We start from the raw sequence: 25,849 nt of genomic DNA on the forward strand, positions 1-25,849 counted from the left end.
TAATACCTTTTTTCCCTGCAAGTGTTCCTTAAATCACATGTTAAAAGCCCTACCAGTTTGTCCGATATAGAACTCCGGGCATGCTGTAACTAAATTTGCAAACTGCGGAGCTACACAAAGGTTCATTTGATATTTTTATGTTATGGATTAAATCTTCTTGTGAACTGTTACTTGTGAACTGTTACTTGTGAAAAAACATATCTTGCATCTACACTCCTGGAAATGGAAAAAAGAACACATTGACACCGGTGTGTCAGACCCACCAAACTTGCTCCGGACACTGCGAGAGGGCTGTACAAGCAATGATCACACGCACAGCACAGCGGACACACCAGGAACCGCGGTGTTGGCCGTCGAATGGCGCTAGCTGCGCAGCATTTGTGCACCGCCACCGTCAGTGTCAGCCAGTTTGCCGTGGCATACGGAGCTCCATCGCAGTCTTTAACACTGGTAGCATGCCGCGACAGGGTGGACGTGAACCGTATGTGCAGCTGACGGACTTTCAGCGAGGGCGTATAGTGGGCATGCGGGAGGCCGGGTGGACGTACCGCCGAATTGCTCAACACGTGGGGCGTGAGGTCTCCACAGTACATCGATGTTGTCGCCAGTGCTCGGCGGAAGGTGCACGTGCCCGTCGACCTGGGACCGGACCGCAGCGACGCACGGATGCACGCCATGACCGTAGAATCCTACGCAGTGCCGTAGGGGACCGCACCGCCACTTCCCAGCAAATTAGGGACACTGTTGCTCCTGGGGTATCGGCGAGGACCATTCGCAACCGTTTCCATGAAGCTGGGCTACGGTCCCGCACACCGTTAGGCCGTCCTCCGCTCACGTCCTAACATCGTGCAGCCCGCCTCCAGTGGTGTCGCGACAGGCGTGAATGGAGGGACGAATGGAGATGTGTCGTCTTCAGCGATGAGAGTCGCTTCTGCCTTGGTGCCAATAATGGTCGTATGCGTGTTTGGCGCCGTGCAGGTGAGCGCCGCAATCAGGACTGCATACGACCGAGGCACACAGGGCCAACACCCGGCATCATGGTGTGGGGAGCGATCTCCTACACTGGCCGTACACCACTGGTGATCGTCGAGGGGACACTGAATAGTGCACGGTACATCCAAACCGTCATCGAACCCATCGTTCTACCATTCCTAGACCGGCAAGGGAACTTGCTGTTCCAGCAGGACAATGCACGTCCGCATGTATCCTGTGCCACCCAACGTGCTCTAGAAGATGTAAGTCAACTACCCTGGCCAGCAAGATCTTCGGATCTGTCCCCCATTGAGCATGTTTGGGACTGGATGAAGCGTCGTCTCACGCGGTCTGCACGTCCAGCACGAACTCTGGTCCAACTGAGGCGCCAGGTGGAAATGGCATGGCAAGCCGTTCCACAGGACTACATCCAGCATCTCTACGATCGTCTCCATGGGAGAATAGGAGCCTGCATTGCTGCGAAAGGTGGATATACACTGTACTAGTGCCGACATTGTGCATGCTCTGTTGCCTGTGTCTATGTGCCTGTGGTTCTGTCAGTGTGATCATGTGATGTATCGGACCCCAGGAATGTGTCAATAAAGTTTCCCCTTCCTGGGACAATGAATTCACGGTGTTCTTATTTCAATTTCCAGGAGTGTATATATCTTAACCAATAGACGCTGAATCCTATACGCTACATTACCTAAGTAAGGTACTGAAATACATTTTCCTTATCACTGTCCTCATTCAGAGCTTCACCTAGAGTAGTGATTATCTTATTAGTTTTCACTTCGAATTTTTTTCCAGTAATAAGGGTTCATCATCGTTGTTAAAGGCTATAGTTTAAATTAAATTAAGATAGGTTAATAAAAGGCAAATCTACGTTTATAGCATTTGTAGACTTAAAAAAGAAACCTTTTGACAGCGTTGACGGGAATACTCTGTCTGAAATTGTGAAGGGAGCAAAAGGCGATTTACAATTCGTACGGCAAACAGACGGCAGTTACGAGAGTCGAAGGTGATGAAAGAGCAGCAGTGATTGAAAAAGGAGCGAGACAAGGTACTAACCTATAGCCGACGTTATTGAATCTGTAGGTTGAGTAACCAGTAAAGGAAACAAAAGGAAGATTTGGGGTAGGAATTAAAGTTGATGGAGAACAAATAAAAACTTTGACGTCTGCCGATGACATTGTAACCGTGTCAGAGGCAGCGAAGGGCTTGGAACAGCAGTTGAACAGAATGGACAGTGTCTTGAAAGAAGGGTATAAGATCATTATCAATAGCAAAACAAGGATAATGGAATGTAGTTGCATTAAATCGGGTGGTGCTAAGGGGATTATATAAGGAAACGAGACACTTAAAAGTGATAGACAAGTTTCGCTGTTTGGGCAACAAAATAACTGATGATGGCCGAAGTAGAGAGGATATAAAATGTAGACTCCCAATGCCAACAAAAGCGTTTCTGAAGAAGAGGAATTTGTTAACATCGAATATATATTGAAGTGTCAGTAAGTTTTCCCTGAAGGTATTTGTCTGGAATATAGTCTTGTATGGAAGTGAAATATGGACGATTAACAGTTTAGACTAGAAGAGAATAGAAATTTCGAAATGTGGTGCTACAGAAGAATATTGAAGATCAGATGGGTAGACCACGTAACTAATGAGGAGATACTGAATAGAAATGGGAAGGCAAGAAATATGTGACAGAACTTGACCAAAAGAAGCAGTCGGTTGATGGAACACTTTCTTGAGACATCAAGAATCGTAGATACCAATAGGTGAATACAGTAAGCACATTCAGAAGGATGTAGGTTGCAAAGTTACTTGGAGATAGATAGGCTCACACAGGATAGAGTTAGACTGAGAGCTGCATCAAACCAGTCTTCGGACTGAAGACCACATAATAATGTATTTTATTTATTCCCGACCCGTTTCGCCTTTCTTCTTTAAAGCCTTCCTTCTTTCTTCAGTGAAATCTAAAATGAGGGAAATTGGTTTTGATATAAGATATTTGTAGATTATAAAACAGTTTGTCCTTTTTACGTAGATAAGAGTTACTTCCAGTTATTCGAGATTTTGGCCAGAATCTGCGTTTCATCTCATCTGGTCACATCAGTAGATCGCACTGTAACTTCAAATGCGACGTGAAAACGTTCTTACCTTACCTGTGTGAAGTTACAATGCTACGTGCAGCATGTGACCAAATGAGAGGAAACGCAGATGCCAACCGAACTCGAATAACTATAAGTAATCACTTACGTAAGAAAAAAGAAACAAGACCTGAACTGCTTCATAATCTACAAAAACCGCGTATCAAAACGAAACAGAACCGTTCTAGATTCAACTGAAGATAACAATGTCGGACTGCGGATCCGCCTTGATTCAAAACACTTCAGTTTCTCATTTATTTATTCCCGAACTGATTTCAGTGACAATATCGCTATTATCAGTGGGTTAACATGCAAAAAATAGCATGCCTATAAACATCGTAAAACATCATTACATGCGTACTGTTTTGTTCCAAATATTGTGTTCTGTGATTAGTTGGGTAATACCTTATTCACTTTACGCCACAGCTTTGTTTTTACGTTTGTCGCCGCTGTTTCCGGGATGTTTTCTTTCTTTTTGTTACCGCTTTCTCGGCATAGAGCATGTCATCCGCAATGTGTGATAGTTAATCAAATATCAAAAAGAGCACTTACTTATTTCTGTTGGATTCTGTTTGGATTGCGGTAATGTTGTGTATACACTTCTGCTGTATACTAGGTTCTTAAACAGTATGTCATGTACTCACGTTCGTTGGGCGGCTTGCAGCTGCTTTTATACATAGAAAAACATAACTTCTGCACATTGGACGGAATTCGAAACATTACGCCATCTTGTTATCCTCGTGTGTCGCGAGAATGTATCGCATATTGCGGGAATGTGTAGGAGGAGTTCTGCCAACTTCTGTACCAGTTTTGTTTGTTTGTTTGTTTGTTTGTGTGTGTGTGGGGGGGGGGGAGGGGGGTGGTATTTCCACATTTTTTTAAAAAAAGGTGGCGGCCGGGGGAGGGGTGGAGGGAAGAGGAGAAGAGGCAAGCTATCTCTCTGCGGAACAACAGAAAGATCGAGAGGCATACACGTAATTTATGTTACTGCAACCATATTGAACGTTGACAAAAGGTCACAAGTATCGTGTAGTTGGTGAGCAAATAAAAAGTCAGATTCAAACTGGAAACGAAATACATTCGAAAATTAGGAAAAGCACGACTGAGTGTGTCTGATACGAAACTCTTTCCAGACTGTCGGCCCTTAACATCATTAGAGAAATGTGTCAAATTGCGATGCTTCAGATATACAGAAGTGGTCATCGGTTGTTAAAAGGTTGCTTTCCAAGTTTTGTTAACGGTTTTGAAGGTGAACAAAGTACGATGGCAAATGAGTGAGGCAAGAGAAAATGGAAATAAAAACTGGCTGCAAGATTGGAGCATATTGGTGAGGAAAGCAGTAGCCGCGACTGCCGACGGAGAAATACTCCACACGATGAGGTAGATGGGGATCGAAGCCAGTACAAACGTGAAGATTTGTATCATTAAATCAAAAATGTGCTACACAAGTGGCCATATTTGCACAACAAGGTGTGTGTGTGTGTGTGTGTGTGTGTGTGTGTGTCAGAATTCTTTCAATTAACTGAATTGAAAATTATTTAGGGTGACTGTATTGACCGCTAACAGTCGGAACGTCAAGCATCACCACATACACTATGCGCGCGCGCGCGCGCGCGCGCACACACACACACACACACACACACACACACACACACACACACACACAGAATGACTAACACGCATGCACCGTTCCAGTGGGAACTGTATTTACTTTTTTCTTCACGGATGGCACGCGAACAGTGTTGTGCAAAGCCGCTGGAACTCTGATCCCTTCCACACACCCCACCCCTTCCTCATACCCTTATTACTCACCCCGCCTCCCCCAGCCTCCACCCACTTCTCTCGCTGTTTTCAGCGTATATCCCCAGCCTCGTTAACGCAGCAGTGTGGCTTTAACGGCACAGAGTTTATCGATAGCAGAGCGAAATTTCAATATTGACCGGCCCGTTAGGGTACTGTAAGCGGACGGAGGCGGTTTTTTCTTTTTTTTTCCACTATATAATACAGGCAGATGCCCCCGGCACGCATTTGGCGCTGGTTCCCACCCCCGCTCGGCCGCCTCGCTGTTTTCATCGTAGCGAGTTCATCTGCGAGTTCATCTGCGACGGCCCACTCCCACTCCCACCCCCACCCGCTGGCCGGCAGTGCCGGTGCCATCATTGCTGTTATTATGATTATTACGGCGCCGGGGGCAGCGGCGCGTGTTATCTGCGCGTGGCGAGGGAGGCGAGGCACCGCCTTCTCTATCTCGGGGCTCTGTCGCGCCGTGCCCGGCACGTCCGCGCAGAATGGTCCCGCTTAAATTGCCACCAGCCCGCCGCCGTCGGGGGGCTTTGCGCCCGGCTTTTGTTTCTTTGGAAGCGGCCACATTTGGAAGTATAGTACCCGTGAAAAAGTACGCCGGGTAAAACAAGTGTGTGTGTGTGTGTGTGTGTGTGTGTGTGTGTGTGTGTGTGTGTGTGTGTGTGTGTGCCAAACTTACCTCACCTACGGTATTAATATTTAATTTGTTAGGAAACTATAAATTTAGAAAACCCATTTACCGTCCCCATTTCCTTTTTGTCCTCGAGATGAGAGTGCATTTTTGGGCTCGGCCGGGGTGGCCGAGCGGTTCTAGGCGCTATAGTCTGGAACTGCGCGACCGCTACGATCGCAGGTTCGAATCCTGCCTCGGGCATGGATGTGTGTGATGTCCTTAGGTTAGTTAGGTTTAAGTAGTTCTAAGTTCTAGGGCGCTGATGACCTCAGATGTTAAGTCCCATAGTGCTCAGTGCCATTTGAACGATTTTTTTCGTTTTTGGACCTGCTCAATTTTAGTGCAACGCCCTGTGAACCACAGTGTGTTCAAAAATCGGTGCCCAAACTGACAAAGATGTTTGCGTAGATAAAAACAAAAATATTTTGTAAAGCAACCAAGTGTCGGAAACAGTTACTATACTGAGTGTGCAGGAGATTGTAGTGTGTGACCGCGAATTAAATGATGTGAAATGTTTTCTTTGTTTTATTGTTCTGATCGCTTTTTTCTCCTTTTAGTTTCTGTTATGTGTTTTTTGTTGGTGCGGGTTATCAGCCCACAGCCCCCGTGTGTCCTCGTGTTGCTGCCACCTCATGGCCTGGACACCTGCCAAGGTTTTATTTCAGCGCCTTACCCCTTAGATAGCTTCTCTTCACCACGACTACAGATCGCTATCCATCCCTTCGCAGTAAGGCCTATGTGCATCAACGTTGTCCTGGTTTCCAAGGATCTTTCGCTGTCCACATTAGGGGACTGCGTCTGTTGCCACACGATCACAAGGAGGAAAAGGAAAGGAAGGGAGTGTATAGGATGGGACAGAACAGGACAGAACAGGACAGAATAGGATAGGGCAGGACACTAGACGGGACGTTGTCAGACACACTTTGTCTGGATCTTCTATGGAGACCTGTCTGGCTTGCGAGGCCCTGCTGGTAGTTACACCACCGCCGGCATAGCCCCCCACTTCATTGGATCACACAAACCCCCTCGCCCACACGGACAGTGTTTCGTTAAGGCGGTGTCTCCTGAGGGGGTCTGATCGTTATTGCATTACAATAAATGTTCAAAATAAGCACCATTAGCTTCAGTGCAGAGCCTGTATTGACGTAGCAAGGAGTCCTGAGATCGATGAAAAATACATGTTGTGTTCTATATTTGTGTGGCTGCTGCAAGAATTTTTGCAACCAATTCCGCCTCCGAGGCAGCAAGAGTACAAACACGTCGGCTTTCATATAGCCGGAGAGAAACATGTCTAATTGCGTGACGTCCGGAGATCCTCTCGGGCGGTGTACAGGCCCTACCCGGCGGATCCACCGATTGCCAAACGTGCTGGATTCTATTGCTCGGACCCGTTTTGCAAAATGCGCCGTGGCCCACATCATCCTACTGATGTCTCGGGAATTCCTCCTTCAATAACGTCGGTAGGTGAACACTCTGTATATTGGCCACCTGAGTCGAGCAGGTAACATCTAAGGCCCGAGTAAGCAGTCGCCCATGAAAGTGGTCCACATGTTTACTGCAAAACGCCTTTGATGACCTCGCTCAACCGTAACACGTGGGTTTTCATAGTGATGTCTTGTTTTGTGTCTGCTCGCTGGTGATGGTTCTCCCAGTTGAGATGACGTGGAACGGCGTCCGTCGATCACGACAACGCCGATCTGTAACTATTATAAAAACAAACTCCTCGCGCGGTTTGCTTATTTTTCAGATACTGTCTCTCAAAACTGCTATCAACGTCTCAATAGAACAGCACGCCGGAGTGCGTGCGCCGCCCTTGCTTGTAATTAAAGCAGTGGTGTTCGATGTCTGTCGATCTTCTCCACTTACAAATACAGCGACTGCCCCACTCGATAACACGATGATTCCTTTGATCTGAAATGATAAACAAAAGTCATTTGGGTGGTCGCGACAAACTTTTCAGTTAACGCGAACTTGCTGATTGTAGTTCTTCTGCCCGATTTGAGAACGGGTATTCAAACGTTGACAATATGTCTTGAATCACCAATCCATCACTCAAGTCGAGGTCACATCATGATTTTTGCGAGGATATTGTTGTTAATTATTATTCCGTCGTCAAGGCGTCGCTACGTCGCGTATTAAACAGCTACACGACGTAATTCCAGAGACAACATACCCTTGACCAATGTTCAGAATGCATCGTATTTCGGTGTAAACTTATTTCTGTTTACAGTTAAATTGTCACTAAATCACTTTTCACTTTTATGTTATCCGAAGAATCAGTTAACTCCACAAATACACTTTAAATGTCCAGTAAATGATGTGCGCGACACGAAGAATTAAAGTTGAATTAAAGTTTATTGTTCTTCGTAATTATTTGTCCCTGCGCGCGCGCACACACACACACACACACACACACACACACACACACACACACACACACACACACACACACACATTTTCCATTCAGAGAATCGCGTCTGTGAGCATCAGCAATTCTGACTTTGACGATAGCTTCTGAGAGCACGGCGCAATTGTGCGTTCTTCGTGATTGCGTTTATCTGTTGACTGCTCAAGTCAAATAATTGAGTTTATGTCGGCGATCAGTCTCTTTGTGTGTCCTTTGATGTTTGTGACTATTAAGTATGAAAAAGGCTAAGTTCCATCGCAAATCGGCAATCACACGAGTTATTATTCTGTCACATATATCAACTATCCCGTTATCTGTCTAAACGGTAAAGATGATTTTACTTCAGTTCGACTACTGACTAATAATTAAAACCGTAACACTTTTAAACTTCAGATCGGTTTTAAAACAATCCAGTAGCGCTTAACATACGTACTACTATTGCAAGAGTACAAGAGAGAAGTTAATATCTCCATTGCCTAGCTACATTATAGTGACAGCGAACTTACAGATCGATGCAGCTACAACTCTCTTCTAGGATAAATGTTATCTTTGGTCAATTTATGGTCTGGTCTTTAACCTTTCGTATATAATAATTTTTGATTTCTTTTTTAAAGTTTCTGTTTCGTATCAAATGGTATTCCTTCATTCAGTCGTTCTTTACGATAAGCGTTAGTATTTACATAACATTCTTGTTAATCAAACTGTCAAGAGGGTAATTTTGTTGTCAGTGGCTGTCATCACTGTCAGGATGACTAGATTTTCTATTTCTTTTTGCAACTAAAGGGTGTTCGTTATGGGTTCAATAACTGGGGTGTTACATCATCCGCCACACATGTGAATCGTGTCTATTGCAAACGCCTCGTGTATTGCTGTACATGCTCAGGGTTCACGCATTGTGGGTTTCCGACACATGGTTGCTTTACGAAATATTTGTCTCCTGTATCAGCCCTTTTAGCTCGGGGATTAATTTTTGAACACCCTGTACTAGTATCGTTTGACACAAAGATGGCAGTGAGCGTTAAAGGGGCTCTGTGGTTTGAAGGACGCTGGGAGAGCAGGGGTACATTATTGGAAGATAGCTGCGGTTAGGACCAGCCACGTAATGACAATCTAACAGATCTGGTGAGTTCGCTCAGAACTTGCTTGTGAGACGGACATAGATTACTGTAGGGGCATCCATACAGGGTGACGCAGATTAGTGCCCACCTGACAGTTTACTGTTTTCTTGCTGGGACCTAATTTTCACTGTTGTCGGTGTCGTGGAGCAGTCAACCAGTAGCATCCATCAATGAGGACCTCGTGGCAGGTGCCATGACTGGCTATAAGGTCTGGCGCAGGTCTAGCGGTATTCAGAGTCTTTGAAAGTAGAGTATGACGTTTACTGTTGGCGAGGCGTGAATTACGTATGTGATTCGCTATATCGGAAAACAACCGCTGGGCGCCGTCGTATACAATCATGGTAACATGCCATAACGGTGTAGTGTTGCTCGTCTCAGTCCTAAACTGGTTCCTTTGTATCATTACGTAACTATTTCTTAGTCTTGATGATACGTAAAACTTCTTACTGAAACTAGTATACTTTTCCTCTCAAATTTCGGCACTTAAGATTATTTTTCCTGTTTATTTTTATTTCTCAACTATAAGATACATTTCAGGTAATGACTCAAACTGGAACTCTTTCGATTAAGACAGTGCTATGGGCCATCCTGCTCACCTTTTACTGTCTGTAAAAAAGACAATATTTCATACTGAAGGCAGCGGCAGCAATTTCTCAGTTGTCTCACAAATGGCTATTTGTGAACCCATGGTAACAGTAACATTTTCCATTTATCACCGTATACTCCCGCCGGTGTCAGATCCCGCTACTAATTATGATACATCCTGATAAATAATCATTTTTATTTATCGCACATTAAATTCTGATTACAGGTTTCGATGGCTGGACAATTACATTCAGATCTATAAAAAGAAAACACAGAAAAGCCCTACTCGTAAGCTGTCATAAATACAGGCTGTATATGGAATATAAAAGAATTAAGAGGAACAAACTTTTTAGGGTATGTTCAATTACCTAACACGTCCCTCACACCGTATATTTCTGCTACGTCACCGGAATTGATACACATGCCTCTACGCTACCTTTGCAAGCAATCAACCACCTATTCCCTTGTGGGGGAAATTATCGCGTAATAAAGCCAAGCGTGTAACACAGGAATATAATGGTAAAAACTTGAATAAGAACTATCAAAGGAATCAGCGTCTTTACTATTAAGAATACAGAGAGATCCAGAAATCCACCAACAGAATTTAGGAGATAATTCAGCGGTATTTTCTGGGTAGTTTCGTATGAAGGAACCACGGTCTCAGGCGGGTCATTACAGCGTTATTGTATTACGTATGATCTTTACCACTATTATCCGTTTAATGTGTGTTGCACTGAAAATATCGGCACAACAGTGTGTGTAGACGGTCTTGTTTGGATACAAACTAATTCCATTCACTCACGATATTCGGACTCTCAGTAAGAAATACGGCCGCTTCTGTCACTCACATTTTCCAGCTGTTAATCATGCTGGCTACCAGACTTGAGGAGACCTTTAGACATATTGTCCCACTCCTCTCTGACAGATTTTCTGTTCTTTCACGGTTCGGGGGTGGGGATGTTCACTGAGGAAAAATTCTGCCAAGAACATTTTAGGCATGCTCTATGGGTGTAGATCCAGAAGCAAGCAGGCCATTCCAAATGTTCAGTACCTTCACTTTCCAGTGTGTCTGAAACCTCAGCGATCCTTTGTGAGCGGGCATTGTCGTCTGTAAACAGAAATATGGGACCTGCCGGACCCCTAAACAGATTATGCAATCCAGAATAATATCCCTGCAATACCCCTTTATTAACGGCACGTCGCGCAAAGATAAGCAGGTGCGTTTGGCCCTTACGGGTAAGGCCTGCCGACACACAACGCCTAGGTCATACCGACGTCTCTGAAAATTCTATGATGTGGATGCACCCGTTGTCTAGGGGTAGCGTCTTTGATTACTAATCAAACCGTTCTCGGTCCCGGGTTCGAAACCTGCCACCACTTAAATTTTGATTAATAATCAGCATTGGCGGCCGAAGACTTTCTGTAAAGAAAGGGACTTGTCAAAGAGGGCGGAGGAGTGGACAGAGTCTCTTGGCCTTGTGGTGTGAAACTGCCCGTAAAGGCAGAAGATTCCGGAATAGTCCCCCATTCGAATTTCCGGGAGGAGACTGCCAAGGGAGTGCTGATCATGAGGAAAAGATTGGCTAACCAACGAAAGGATAACGCTCTAAGAGTCTGGGCGTGGAATGTCAGAAGCTTTAACAAGGTGGCGAAGCTAGAGAATTTGAAAAGGGAAATGCAAAGGCTCGATCTGGATATAATAGGGGCCTGTGAAGTGAAATGGAAAGAAAACAAATATTTCTGGTCAGATGAGTATGGTATAATATCAACAACAGGAGAAAGTGGTATTACAGGAGTAAGATTCGTTATGATTTGGAAGGTAGGGCAGAGAGTGTGTTCAGTAATAGGTTTGTTCTTATCAGAATCGACAGCAAACCGACAACGATAGTTCAGGTACAGATGCTGACGTCGCAAACTGAAGATAGAGGGACAGAGAAAGTATACGAGGAGGATACTGAGAGGGTAAGTAAAGGGAGATGAAAATCTAATAATCATGGGGGACTGCAATGCAGTTGGAGGGAAAGGAGTACAAGAAAAGGTTGCAGGAGAATATGGTCTTGGGACAAGGAATGAGAGAGGACGAAGACTAAATGAGTTCCGTAATTAATCTCAGCTAGTGACAGCCAATAGTCTGTTCAAGAATCACAAGAGGAAGAGGTGTACGTGGAAGAGGCCGGGTGACGCTGCAAGATTTCAGTTTCGAAATCAGATACATGATTGTAAGGAGTACCCAGGAGCAGATACTGATTCAAATCACAATTTAGTAGTGATGAAGTTTGAGATTAGTCAGGAAGAAACATTACGCAAAGAAGTGGGATACTGAAGCACTAATGAATGACGAGATAAGTTTGAAGTTCTCTAAGGCCACAGATACACCAATAAGGAATAGATCATTAGGCAGTACAGCTAAGAGAAATGGGCATCTCTAAAACGAGCAGTCAGAAAAGTTGGAAAGAAAATTATACGTACAAAGAAGGTAACTGAGAAGAAACCAAGGGTAACAGAATAAATACTTCAGCTGATTAATGAAAGAAGGAAGTACAAAAATGTTCAGGGAAATTCAAGAATACAGAAGTAAAAGCTGAGGATTGAAATAAATAGGAGCTGCAGGGAAGCTAAGACGAGATAGTTGCATGAAAATGTGAAGAAATTGAAAAAGAAATGATTGTCTAAAGGACTGACTCAGCAGAAATTAAAAAAAAGTGTGGTAACATTAAGAGTGCAATGGACATTCCGCTGTTAAAGGCAGAGGAGAGAGCGGATCGGTGGAAATCCTCTATGAGGGGGAAGTTTTGTCTGATGTGACATAAGGAGAAGCAGGGGTCGCTTTAGAAGAGATAAGAGATTCAGTATTAGAATTAGAATTTAAGAGAACTTTGGAGGACTTTCGATAAAATAAGGCAGAAGGGATTGATAACATACCATCGGAATATCTTAAGTCGTTTTGGGAAGCGGCAACAAAACGACTATTCACGTTGGCGTGTAGAATGTATGAGTATGGCGATATACTATCTGACTTTCGGAAAAACGTAATCCACACAATTCCGAAGATTGCAAGTACCGACAAGTGCGAGAATTATCGCACAATCAACTTAACAGCTGCTGCATCCGGGTTACTGACAAAAATCATACGGAAGAATGGAAAACTATCGTTTGTTAGATGACAGATCAGTTTGGCTTTAGGAAAGGTAATGGTATCAGAGAAGCAGTTCTGACGTTGCAGTTGCTATTGGAGACAAAACTAAAGAAAAATAAAAACATTTTCATAAGATTTGGCAATGCAGTATGTACAAGAACCAAGAGGGAACAATACGAGTGGACGACCAAGAACGAAGTGCTTGGATTAAAAAGGGTGTAAGTGATCGACATAGAAGAAAGGTTCAAGAGAGGAATAAAAATTGAAAGTGAAAGGATATCAGTGATACGATTTGCTGATGACAGTGCTATCCTGAATGAAATTGGAGAAGAATTACATGATCTGCTGAATGGAATTAACAGCCTAATGAGTGAAGAGTATGAACTGAGAGTAATCGATGAAAGACAAAAGTAATTAGAAGTAGCAGAAAGGAGAACAGCGAGAAGCTTTTCATGATTGATCGTCACGAAGTAGATGAAATTAAGGAATTCTACTACCTAGGCAACAAAATAACCACTGGCGGATGGAGAAAGGAGTACATCAACAAGAGCATTCCTGTCCAAGATAAGTCTACTAGTATCAAACATAGACCTTAACGTGAGGAGGAAATTTCTGACAATGTACTGTGGGAGAACAGCATTGTATGGTAGTGAAACATGGATTGTGGGAAAACAGGAACGGAAGAGAATCGAAGCGCTTGAGATGTGGTGCAAGCAGGGACAGGGTGATAGGTCATCGGTATCGCGAAATAACTTCCATGGTACTAGGAAGAGCTGTAGAGGGCAAAAACTGCAGAGGAAGACTGAGGTTGGAATACATCCAGCAAATAATTGAGAACGTAGGTTGCAAGTGCTACTCTGGCATTAAGAGGTTGGCACAGGAGAGGAATTCGTGGCGGGCCGCATCAAACAAGTTAGAAGACTGATCGCACAAAAAAAAAATTAATGGTGTGTGTATAGAGTTCCCCTCCGTCTCCACACTAAATGGTGTCCAGAATCACGTGCTACAGTGAAGCGGGATTCGTCAGATAACATCACTCTGGGCGACTGTTGCTGACCCCAAACCAACGTGCTCCCTACACCAACGAACTCTTTCTCAACGTTGGCATGGCTGAAGTGGGAAGAATTTGACTGGCTTCAGAGTTCAGAAATCGGCCTGATTTAATCAGCGCGAAATGGTTCCGGAAGTCACACGTGTACTGGTAGCGATTGCAAGACCTGCAGCTGTCTGTCCAGGATTGAGATGTCTTACTTTTCGCCACTAGGGCAGCATATCGATTCTCTTGCAGATTGGTGGTCCGCTTGCGACCACCGACATGCTTTCACATAGCATTTCCACTTTCAGCGGTCCTTTTTTTAATCGCGAGATGACAGTTTTCACCCATTAATGTAGCCACAGCACTGACATTTTTACCGGCTTCGAGCCTTCCATCTGCTCGTCCACGATCGTAAGCACTGAAATCAGATCTTTCAGACGTGTTGCTGTATCACACACAATGTCAGACTAGTCGGTTCCACAACAACTTTCGTCAAACACCATATTGCATGAGTTGCCGAATGCAGACAGAGCATTCGTGCAAAGGCATTGCTTCACTGAACGGGTCCGGCCCTCTGACCCTCTTTTTACCATCGTTGATCGGTTGATCCGCAGCAACTGGCGATTGATTTGTAGCAATCAATTGGCAGTTCATCCGTAGCGATTGCGAAGCAGTTTATATCAGTCAAACTTGGTTCCATTACTGCTCAGTTCTGTGTAGAGTTTGTCTTCCTCTGCAATGTTGTACGTTTAAAGTGGTACACAGTTGTTTGTATAGCTTTGCTAACCGTTAGTCGATATCCACATCGCGTATTTGTACATTAATTGCAGTGGAAGATGGGCACTAAGACGCTATGCTAAGCTGTTCCCAAAAAGACTGTAATTACATCACATCACGGTACTTCTGCATTTCAGGGTCGTTACATTACTCTGAGTTCTGCGCTGGTTTTGCTGATGGCATATTACAAACAGTTTCACTGTCTGAAGCTATTTTCATAGAAACAGAGGCAACTAGCGTAGCAAACCGAATAAATCATCATTAAATTGTTACGTGAAATGTATTCGCAGTTGCGAACGTGGACCACCATCAGTTGTATGATGAAATGACGACAGTGACAATTTGTGTCTGACCAGGACACGAACTCAGATTTTCCGCTTATCGCGGCCGGTGGCCTTAACGTTAGGCTATCCGAACACGTCTCCTGGCCAGATCCAAATTTCCATACGTCATCAACCATGTGTCAACAACGTGAACTCGAATTTTCATTATGTATATTCCAGTACAGCGGAGACATTATTACTCCGTAATGAGCTACCGGAAAGAACCAGTTCCTTACTCAAACTGTTCTCGTACAACCTCCAAAATGTTTTCGGCAGAGTTAAGATTCGTCCTGTGTGAGAAGACAGTAAAAGTGGGGTTTCGATACAAGATTATCGAAGTGAGCAAAATAACATTTTTTAATATGTATGAAGCATGTATCCGTAGAAAGAAAAAAATTGAAATTTCGGAAACAAAACTGAAAGGTCTTATATGTTTTAGTTTTATAAATTTCGTTTCCTTTCACCATTTATTCTTTACTCCAGTGTGGAAGCATAGAGACATTGCCAGACCAGTTACAATGACACTCCATGTACGTACGTGCTTGGGATGTGTTCCTGCGGATTTTTTAAATATTATGTGCCCTTAATGGTGTGTGTGTGTGTGTGTGTGTGTGTGTGTGTGTTTGCAAAGGGGTGGGGGGGGGGGGGCGGGCTTTCGTGGTACCTTGACTATACAATATTTACAATCGCTTCGTGGGGACATCAACAAAATATTTTTTGCTGTACCTTATCTCTGCCATTTTTATTTTATCGCGCCATTCCGTTGCGTTTTGAAAATGGCAGCTTTGCGATATTATCGAAAGTAAATAAACGATACGGAAAGCTGGTCACACTCTTTATCGCATAGCAGACCGCGCTACAAACGCGTTTTGCCGTTTTCTACAGACAAAAGAAAGCGCAGCTTTCCAGCGCAGTCCTGTGACGCGGAACTTGTCACAATAAACTTGTTTGCGAGTGCCACCAATTACGAACAAAGAACTTGATAGCTTCGCGTCACAGTAACCGTTTGCGTGCGAGAGGTGGCGCTTTAGACGCGCAACAAAACGTAGGACGAACGAGAGGTCGTACGGCTGTATAAAAGCTTCAGAAATATCGTACTGAGCTCCTTGTTTAGATACGCGAATTGCTTACTTTTATGAACGCGCTTGCACGTACCCTTGCTCGTGAGCACATATCCATTGTTTTAAGCCACTGGACGGGACCCGTAGAGGTTGCTAATGCTTCCAGAGATGCTAAAAGCATTATTCGGATAAGCTCAACAATTAAACATTACTCGCTCCTTAAATGATTCTGCTTTCATGTGGTTTCACAGAACCTGTTCCTTCTTTTCTAAACAGCCAAATTCTTGACAAAGCATACCGTAAGAGTCTATCGTCGGTAACAGGGAAAGTCTAATATTTTATTAACGCTCTGAACTCCAAAACTGCCACAGTGTATGAAGCTAGAATGGTGACTTTTAGAACTATTTGTACTTATTAAATCTGTCTTTATAAAAATATTGTGCATTTGCTGACAGCACTCACACACAACCATACTGTAGTGGCCCAGCTTCAATTTCGTGCCAGAAACTAATAATAATCTAATGTTCTAATACTGATGTAATATTAAGTAATTAATTAATAATATTCAAGCATTAGCCTCATATGATAACTGATATGGTACGACTATGATGTGGTGGAAACTGTGTTACACGGTGGAGATACGGTAAGACTTGAGGAGATCTGGTGGTACACGTTTCCTTTTTTTAACGTGGCCGTTACATACTGTAATAAAATTACATACCATTGTCTTCTTAATGATGACTTTTGTTGCAGATGCAGTAAAGATATTACAACTAATTTATTGTATCCCACATATTTCTTACACTCTTAAAAATAATTTTCATACAATTTTAGAAGTGTGTAGTTGAGGTCCAATATTTCGAAAAGCTATTGAACAAAGACACAAGACGGATATCATTCTGCCAATGAGGACTTGCTAGTTGGCCAGTTTCAGCCTTTCGTTACTACGCTTTCCAGAAGTTGGTCTACCTTCCTTTCAAAGTTATTGAGTTAATGAAAACAGCAGTGAGACAATGCAATACATCTGTAAAGTAAAATCTCATACAAGAAATTAATGCCAGCAATTACGAAGTACTCACTCATCTTTTAAAACCCTTATCAGTAGGCATGCCATCACACCTCGAATGGATTCTACATAGACAGTGCTGTATGTTTTCAGTGTACATAGGGAACTGCACCATGGAACCACCGAAAGCTGCTGCAACGAATTTTAGGCAGACATTTTATGATAAATATCATAAAGGACTGCCCATTTTTGCACTTGGTACGTGATGATGCTCGTAAATATATATATATTAAACGCAGTTTAATTGAATCTGACATCAATAAATTCATCTGCATGGACTTCATGAATAAAATAATTAAAGAGATAAAAAATATTGTCCTCGTAACGCGGTAGAAGTCAAGGAGATAGGCGCTTTTCAATTATTACCTCTGCACTTCGGTAACAGTATTGTGAGCCGTTTAAGAATCACGTCCGTGACGTTTATTATATGTTCTGGTTCGCTGTCTTACTTCCATCTTTTTTCATATACGATATGAAACCGAGCTTCGACAAAATTATGGAGTGTTTTATACAAGTCCAAGACTCCCGTGGCGATTTTCATGGAAGGGAGGAAGGAAAATTAGGGTTTGACGTCCTGTAGACGTTATTAGAGACTGATCTCAAGCTTGGATTGTTCAAGGGATGGGAAAGGAATATGGCTGCCCCCTTTTCAAAGGAACCCACCCGCCATTGTCTGGAGCGATTTAGGGTTACCACGAAAAACTTAATTCTGGGTGGTCGGACGCGGATTCGAATCGACATCTTCGAAATGTTAGTCGGGTGTTGTCATCACTAAAATCTTCTGAGTAGTTAGGCTGCGTCACATTGCGCCACAAACTTCTTCACTGCTCGATGTTTAGATCCCTGTGTTAGGATCTCCTTCAGTATCCATTGGTGTCCCTGGGTGGCAGATCTTTGTCGAAAGACAGTGTCGTGCTCACTGACGTTCAGTAAAGCAACGTCTCCGAAAAAGCGCGGGAAAATAATCTTTAATAAATGAAACACGACACTGTCTTCAGACAGTGTTGAGCCATCAGGGACACCTGTGGAATTCTGAACGTGATCCTAGTAGAGGGATCGAAACATGAAGCGGTGAAGTAGTTTGAAGAGCAATATGACGCGGCTTAACGACGCCAAAGATTTTATCATCGAAATTTCGGAGGTTGTTCACGGATATTTTAATATTTCGGTCTCCAGTGGCTTGTTGCAGTAGTTAAATTTCGTTTGATTTCTTGCCTCCGTTTACCGTAGTGTGTGTACTGCACAGAAAACACCTCCATAACAGTGTAAATGTCGACGGTATTCGGTTTCTACTACGCTTGGAAACAAACTTGTTTCATTCACTGACGATACGTATTGCTGACAACACTAATGCTCACTTAAATCTTCGTCCTCAAGGCTCCATTCAAGTGTCTCTTGTTACTTTTTCCATTTGAAGGTTGTACGTTAAATCTACACTTCAACATGAATAGACTTACTGATGAGTTCAAATAATTGTAGAAATTTTGTGATACGGTTGCCGTCGCTGCGTGAACCACTCTGCATACCGTCGTTGTGCCCTCCGTTCCACTCAGTGAACCCGTAATCGAGGTGGCAAACTCTTTATCAGCAGACCCAGCCATACTGCTATGTGCTGCTGTCAACATACAAGCAACATTGCCTGGGAAATAAAATCCAGAGACATAACCGAATAGTACAGAGTGCAAGCTTGAGGGCGAAGAGTACAGTGGGCATTACTTACGTCAGAAGCTACCATGAACGAAAGGAACAAAACACCCTGCGCATGCTATCGACAAGTGCACTATTCTACAGATAAGTTCATTGCAATACTGACACAGAGATAAACGAGGATTAGAAATCAAATGAAATAAAATTAGTGTGCAACGAATCACGGGAAGTCATGGATCCTTATACCGAAACACTCAGAAAGTATACCTGAGAAATCTCAGTAATTTTGTCGGTGGTTCACCCTGTATAAGCGTCTGTTTGTGTCTTTTTCTGCTTCCTTTTATTATTTTCATTCCACGCAACACTACTGATTTGCTGAGTGCAGACTTCGTAGCAAATGAAGTACGGTAACTGAAGGAACAATGACAGAGCCAACGGAAGTACTCGTCGTTCCACTGGGACGTGTGAAGGACCTGTTTTTTCATTGGGGTTTAGCTAACGCGTAGCAGAAGAGAAGCGTATCTTGTAAACTGTGCACGGCGACTAGCGAACTTCAGGCACTAGGCACGCGGTGTTAAGGTGGGAAGGCTGTACATTGACTATTACGGCTCTTGCATATCGTACGTATTCGTAACTGGGTAACAAGTATTCTAAGAGTCTCGAAATACGGATTCGTTACTGCCTGAGACATTAAGTTAGTTGTAGGTTTTCTTCTCCGCTTGCAATTCGTGACCGATTCGGCCGAACCTGCAGTTGTCGTATTCCTCCAGTTAGTTATCTTCAGTGGACTCGGAGTTACGGAATCGTTTCGCTAGTTGTCCTGTCTTCTTCCTCTGAAGTTCGTGTGTACTTTACCTGTTCTTTTTACTTTACTTCTACCTTTCTTCCTTATGAGCTTGAAAAGTCTCACTCACTTCTAACTTCCACACATTAGAGAGATCCTTACTGAACATTTACCTCTCCAAGATATTATCTGCCACACAAAAACAACACTCCTCGTTTCCTTTTAGTATTTCTGCCCACTGCCATTTTGAAACATTGACAGTGTTACCACAATAGAAAATTCTTAGTCAGTTTGCTCCGAATATTCTAGACTTACAGTCTCAGCTTACGCTCTGTCGTATTGTCCAAAGGTGCTGACTCACAAATGGGGTTTTCACAGTAAAGAGTTTACAAGAATCATCTCCGCCCCTGATAATACAGATTTCACCAGAAATGACAAAATAAGCTGATACAAAGCAAAGCTAGGCTACTCCTTCTTACATTCTCTAAAAATATCTTTCAGTTCGTACACTCAGTTCCCTGGACATTGACTCTTTAACGGTATTTGTTTTTAATAATAAAAACCAGACTCTGTAATTTTGGTACCTTTGAAGTTTCCTATTGTCATCGAAGCCAGATGGTAGTGTCACAAAGAACGGAATACGGTATGACACTCGCCACGTTTTCCTTCCCCGCTTACAATTCGTGTCAGACCTGGGTGGAGTCGGCAGTTTTCGTAATCACAAGCTGTGACATAGAGACAAAAATATTCCACAGTGGGCCAGGAAAGTTTTCTTATATTCTACCCATTTACGGACTACATTATTGTATACCTGGTAATTAATTCTGTTTTATGATCATCTTAAAGAGCTGAATACAATCATTTTTCTTCATTCACGCCGAGTCAGCAAATGTAAAAACGGTGCAGTCAGAAAGCAGTAAGCCCGAAAATGTTAGTCTTCTCACAGTAACTTTTATATTCGCAAATTGTTAGGATAGCAAAGAAGTACTGACGTGTAGATGGTATACTAATGACATTCAGTAACGAATAAGTGTCTCGAAAATACAGAAAACATACAGGACAACATACAGTCGCTACTTTGCACAGCTCTTACGACTGTACAGGCTGATTCAGCTGTCCCTACTCACGGCTTTTACGCAATATTCTCACGCTCGCTGTGTGCAAACATGAAACAGACATTTTTGTAGAAAATTTAATGCAGTTTAATCATGTTCTGGGATAAGTTCTTGCTATTTGCCATTGTTAGCGAATTACTCAAGGAAAATGTACGGAAGACCTACAAACGCGTTTTCTTCCATTACTCGAAAATCATGGCCTCCAGTGAAGATATATCTCAGCACAAGGTTTGACTGCATTAAATTTCGTACAAAAAGGTCATTCTTATTTTTTCTGCTGGACTAGTAGTTTGCCCCTAGCGAACGAGAGAACTTGAAAACCTCACATGTGGTTCTTGAAGGTGATGCAGGTTGCATAAAACCTATCGGCAGGGGCTGCTGAATCACTCTATGTGTAGATACAGAAGCAGGGAAGAGAGCGAATGTCAGGACACGTATTACGGACAGTAGCCGTGCAGACAAGAAATGGTGTCGTTCCCTCAGCGTACGCGGTGCCGGACTAGAGCCTGCACTAATCAGGTGTAGGTTGGGACCTCATTAGAGCTGCATCCTTTGTCTTGCGGACTCGTTAGCCGCCCAATATCTGGCCCGGGGACAAGCGTCATGTCGCGTTGTCGCCCCGCGCCGCGCCGGTTACCCGTTAATTATGTGCGCCTCGGCTCTTTGTGATGCTGGGCGCGCTATAAACATTGTGCGTGCGCCGCCTAAATCAGCGCGGCCGTCCCGCCCGTGCTGTTCTGCCACCGTCCGGCGCGCCGTTATTAAGCAGCTTGTCACCTGCGTAACGGCCGCCGCGCGCACTGTGCGCACTCGTGGGGGTCTTCCGCGTGAGAGATGGGTCCACTCATCGTGCGTGACGCCAGCGCTCCTCTACGGCTGCTGTCATAGTAAGCTTGAAGGGACCACTGCAGACATTTCTCTAAACACACATCCCAATCATTGGTAAGGGGGAGGGGGAGGTGCAAGGGGAAGGGGCTGAATTTCACCGAGGAGCAAAAGAATATAGGTTCGATTGTGGTTTAGTCACAACATTACTGTGTTAGGCTCTAACATGTCGTAGATGACGACCGTCCCGAGTCCTTCACTCCAGTCTATTGCCTCAACCATTCCTTTGTTATTTCTACCCTAATACACAACTCCCAATTGCCCAGTGGGTCCCATAGTATAAGTCCATATCGGTACTACACTGAAGAGCCAAAGAAACTGGTACACCTGTCTAATATCGTGTAGAGCCCCCACGAACACACACAAGTGCTGCAACACGACGTGGCATGGACTCGAGTATATTGCCTGCAGTAGTGCTGGAGTGAACGGATACCATGAATATTTCAGGGTTCTCCATAAATCCGTAAGAGTGCGAGGGGGTGGAAATCTCTTCCGGTCACCACGTTGTAAGGCATCCCAGGTATGCTCAGTAATGTTCATGTCTGGGGAGTTTGGTGGCCAACGGAAGTGCTTAAACTCAGAAGTGTGTTCCTGGAGCCACTCTGTAACAATTCTGGACGTGTGGGGTGTCGCATTGTCTTGCTGGAATTGCCCAAGTCCGTCGAAATGCACAATGGACACGAATGGATGCATGTGATCAGACAGGATCCTTACGTACGTGTCACCTGTCAGAGTCGTATCTAGACGTATCATAGGTCCCGTATCACTCCAACTGCACACCTCCCCCCCCCCCCCCCCCCCCACACACACACACACACCATTAGAGAGCCTAGAGCCTCCACCAGCTTCAACAGTTCCCTGCTAACATTCAGGGTCCATGGATTCATGAGGTTGTCTTCATACCCGTACACATCCATCCGTCCGATACAATTTGAAACGAGACTCTTCCGACGAAGCAACATGTTTCCAATCATCAACAGTCCGATGTCGGTGCTGACGGGCCCAGGTGAGGGTGAGGCGTAAAGCTTTGTGTCGTGCAGTCATCAAGGGTACACAAGTGGGCCTTTGGCTGAGAAAGCCCATGTCGATGTTTCGTTGAATGAATGGTTCGCATACTGACACTTGTTCATGGCCCAGCATTGAAATCTACAGCAATTTGCGGAAGGGTTGCACTTCTGTCACGTTGAACGATTCTTTTCATTCGCCGTTGTTTTATCGGATTTCTGATATTCATGGTGCAATCGTGAAATGGTCGTACCCCACTTCATCGCTATCTCGGAGATACTGTGTCCCATCGCTCGTGCGCCGTCTATAACACCGTATTCAAGCTCACTTATATCCTGATAACATGACATTGTAGCAACAGTAACCGATCTAACAACTGCGCCAGACACTTGTTATCTTATATAGGTGCTGCCGACCGCAATGCCGTATTCTGCCAGCTTGCATATCTCAGTATTTGAATAAGCATACCTGGGGTGATGAATGGCGCACCCTGCCTGCACCCAAAAAACTTCCGATCGTGAAGGAGACTACCGGTGTGTGGCGCTCCTCCTTGCGGGCCTCTTGCAAAGACTCTGTTGTACTCTTCTGGCTGCGTATTGGCCACACCTGGATGACGTACGGTTATTTAACGTACGGTTATTTATTGCGCCGCGAGGACTCACCTCTGTGGTTGGCCCACATTTTATTGGACTGTCCTCTTCTAACTGCGTTCATGCAGACGATTGCGCTGCATGATACGCTCCCTGCACTTTTATCGGATGACGCTGCCATGGCAGGCTTAGTTTTTAGTTTCATTCGCGCAGGGGGCTTTTATCGCTCGATCTGAGGGTTGGTCTCTTTCTTTTGTGTTGAGCCTGGCCTTTGGCCTACGGTTTTGGACTGGGCAAAGTGTGGCTCCTGGTGGTTGGCTTTTCCTATTTTTGTTTCCATGGTCGCCCAACCACTGTAACACTGTGTGTTTTTAATTCCTCTTTTCTGGTCTTTGTCTATGTCGTTCTTGTTCTGTTTCATCCCTTGTCATCTCCATTGCTTGTTCTTGTTCCTTGTGGGTATTTAATGAACGTGGAAAAAGGGACCGATGGCCCTTGTGGTCTGGTCCCTTCAACCGCCACAAACCAACCTTCGAATTAACCGTTCGATTGACTCAAGGTTTGTTTCCTTAAATAGCTACAAAAACAAAGCAGCCGAAACTGTGCAGTAGTGGGAAAGACAAATGAAAAGGAGATTGTAATTCAGCTTACGAGAACCAGTGCTAAATGTCCTTGCTTCTGTAGAGAAATAAAGTAAGCTTCAAATCTCTTAACACTTTCTGTAATTTGTTAAAGCTAAACGGTCGTTATCTCCAGGAGTAGCCTCGTCTTTAAACATCGACATCTATATAAATATTCAGAGTATTGAAGGGCGATCTGTTCTAATTCCTAAAAATCATTCAAAAGCCGAGATGCTTAAAAAATTTCTTCATGTATTACCACAACAAAAAGATCTTAAAGAACTTAAGGTGACAGCAATGACTTTTGAAACTGGTGGTCTTAAATAAAGCAGTTTTTTTGTGCGATCTTGGATTCGAATGGTTTTTAATTATCTGTATACATTCTTCGTAAAGCATGATATGGAACGGTACATTGCAGCACTGCTAATCATTTCCTTTCTAGTTCCACTCGTAGATGGAGCGAGAGAAAAAGACTTTCTGTACGCTTGCGTACGAACCTTGATTTCTCTTACCTTGTCTTCGGGATCCTTACGTGAAATTTACGTTAGCGGTAGTAGAATCGTTGTGCATTCAGCTGCAAATGGCAATTTTCCAAATTTTTTTTCGCGAGAAAAAAAGAAATTCCTTCCAGGGATTCCCTACTAAATTCACGGAGCATTTCGCTAATGCTTGGGTGTTGATGCAACCTACCGATAACACATCTAGCAGCACGCCTCTGAATGGCTTCGATGTCATTCTTTAATCTGACCTGACGGGGAACCCAAACTCTCTAACAGCACTCAAAAATGGGTGGCACTAGTATTCTTTATGCGATCTCTTTGATAGACGAGCTACGCTTCACGAGAATTTTCTCAATGAACCGAAGTCGACCTTCGAAAAATATCTCCATTTCTTGTCGCTTTGCAGCGTTATAATTAGATACTTCATAGACGGTACTGTCCCAAGTGATACACCATTGACACTGCATTCCAAGCATTGCAGGATAAGTAACCTGGCGACCTGCAGCAACTATCATTTTTCTACCTCTAGAACAAGCTCACAGTCATCATACCAACTAGGAATTTTATCTAAGTCATCTTTTATCCTTCTACAGTCACTCGACGACGATCACAGCAACACGTTGCCGTACTTCATCAGCAAACAGTAGTAAATTTCTGCTCTACCTATCCGTCATATTGTTTACCTATGCAGAGAGTAAGAGTGGCCCTATCATCCTTCCCTTGTCTCATATGAAGACACTCCGAACAAGACAACCTCTCTGAGCCCCTCAGTAAATGAGTACCTGTTCCCTATACTCAGAACTACTTTAACAGTCTGCAATGGGGCACTGTGTCAAAAGCTTTCCAGAAGTCTGGAAATATGGAATCTGCCTGTCGCCCCGCATCCATTGTTCGCAGGATATCGTGTGAGAAAAGAGTAAAGCTGAGTCCCGCACAAGCGTTGCTTTCCAGATCCGTGTTGATTTGCAGACAGAAGCTTTCTGTCTCAAGGAAATATTTATATTAGAGTTCATACTATGCTAAAGAATTTTGCAGTAAACTTTCTTTACAGGATATTGGTCTGTAAATTAGGGGGTCCTTTGTTTGGTCCTCATCGTATATGGGAGTCACGTGCACTTTTTACAGTGACTTGGGAATTTGCAAAAGTGAGATTAGCGAAAAATGGAAGCTAAGTAATGAACCTGCACCGAAGAGTGCTTTCTGTAAAATGGAAATAGGACTCCATCTAGATCTGATTATTATTGGCTTTTATCTTTTTCAGTTCACTATTCAGAGATGCCTATTTCTATATCCTCCTTACCAGAGTTCGTGTAGCTTTCAATCGGTAGTAGGGTCACACTGCTTGAATGGTCTTTTAAATGCGCGTTTTAAAACTTCAGCATTTTTCTGTCGTCTGTTGTCAAACGAGACAGGTCGACGAGTCACGCGCAACTTCTTTATTCGTGCAGTATGACAGAAACGCTTCTCCCCTTGCTTACTGCGCCTCGTGCATAGGCAGCCGGCACCGCAGTGAAGAACGTTGGGTAGCCCGCCTGCCGGCGGATGCTGCACGTGCGCCGAGTACTGCCAGTGTTACTGCTAGAGCAGCGCAGC

The 25,849-nt window shown here is 43.9% G+C and overlaps 1 protein-coding gene across 3 annotated transcripts in view; it reads left to right on the forward strand.

Annotated features, from left to right (window-relative positions):
- LOC124795365 (very low-density lipoprotein receptor-like) overlaps nucleotides 1-25,849 on the forward strand; it is a 612,937-nt gene that overhangs the window by 286,909 nt on the left and 300,179 nt on the right. The window lies entirely within an intron of this gene.

Source organism: Schistocerca piceifrons, chromosome 4 (genome assembly GCF_021461385.2).
Source record: "Schistocerca piceifrons isolate TAMUIC-IGC-003096 chromosome 4, iqSchPice1.1, whole genome shotgun sequence".
Taxonomy (NCBI): Eukaryota; Metazoa; Arthropoda; class Insecta; order Orthoptera; family Acrididae; genus Schistocerca; species Schistocerca piceifrons.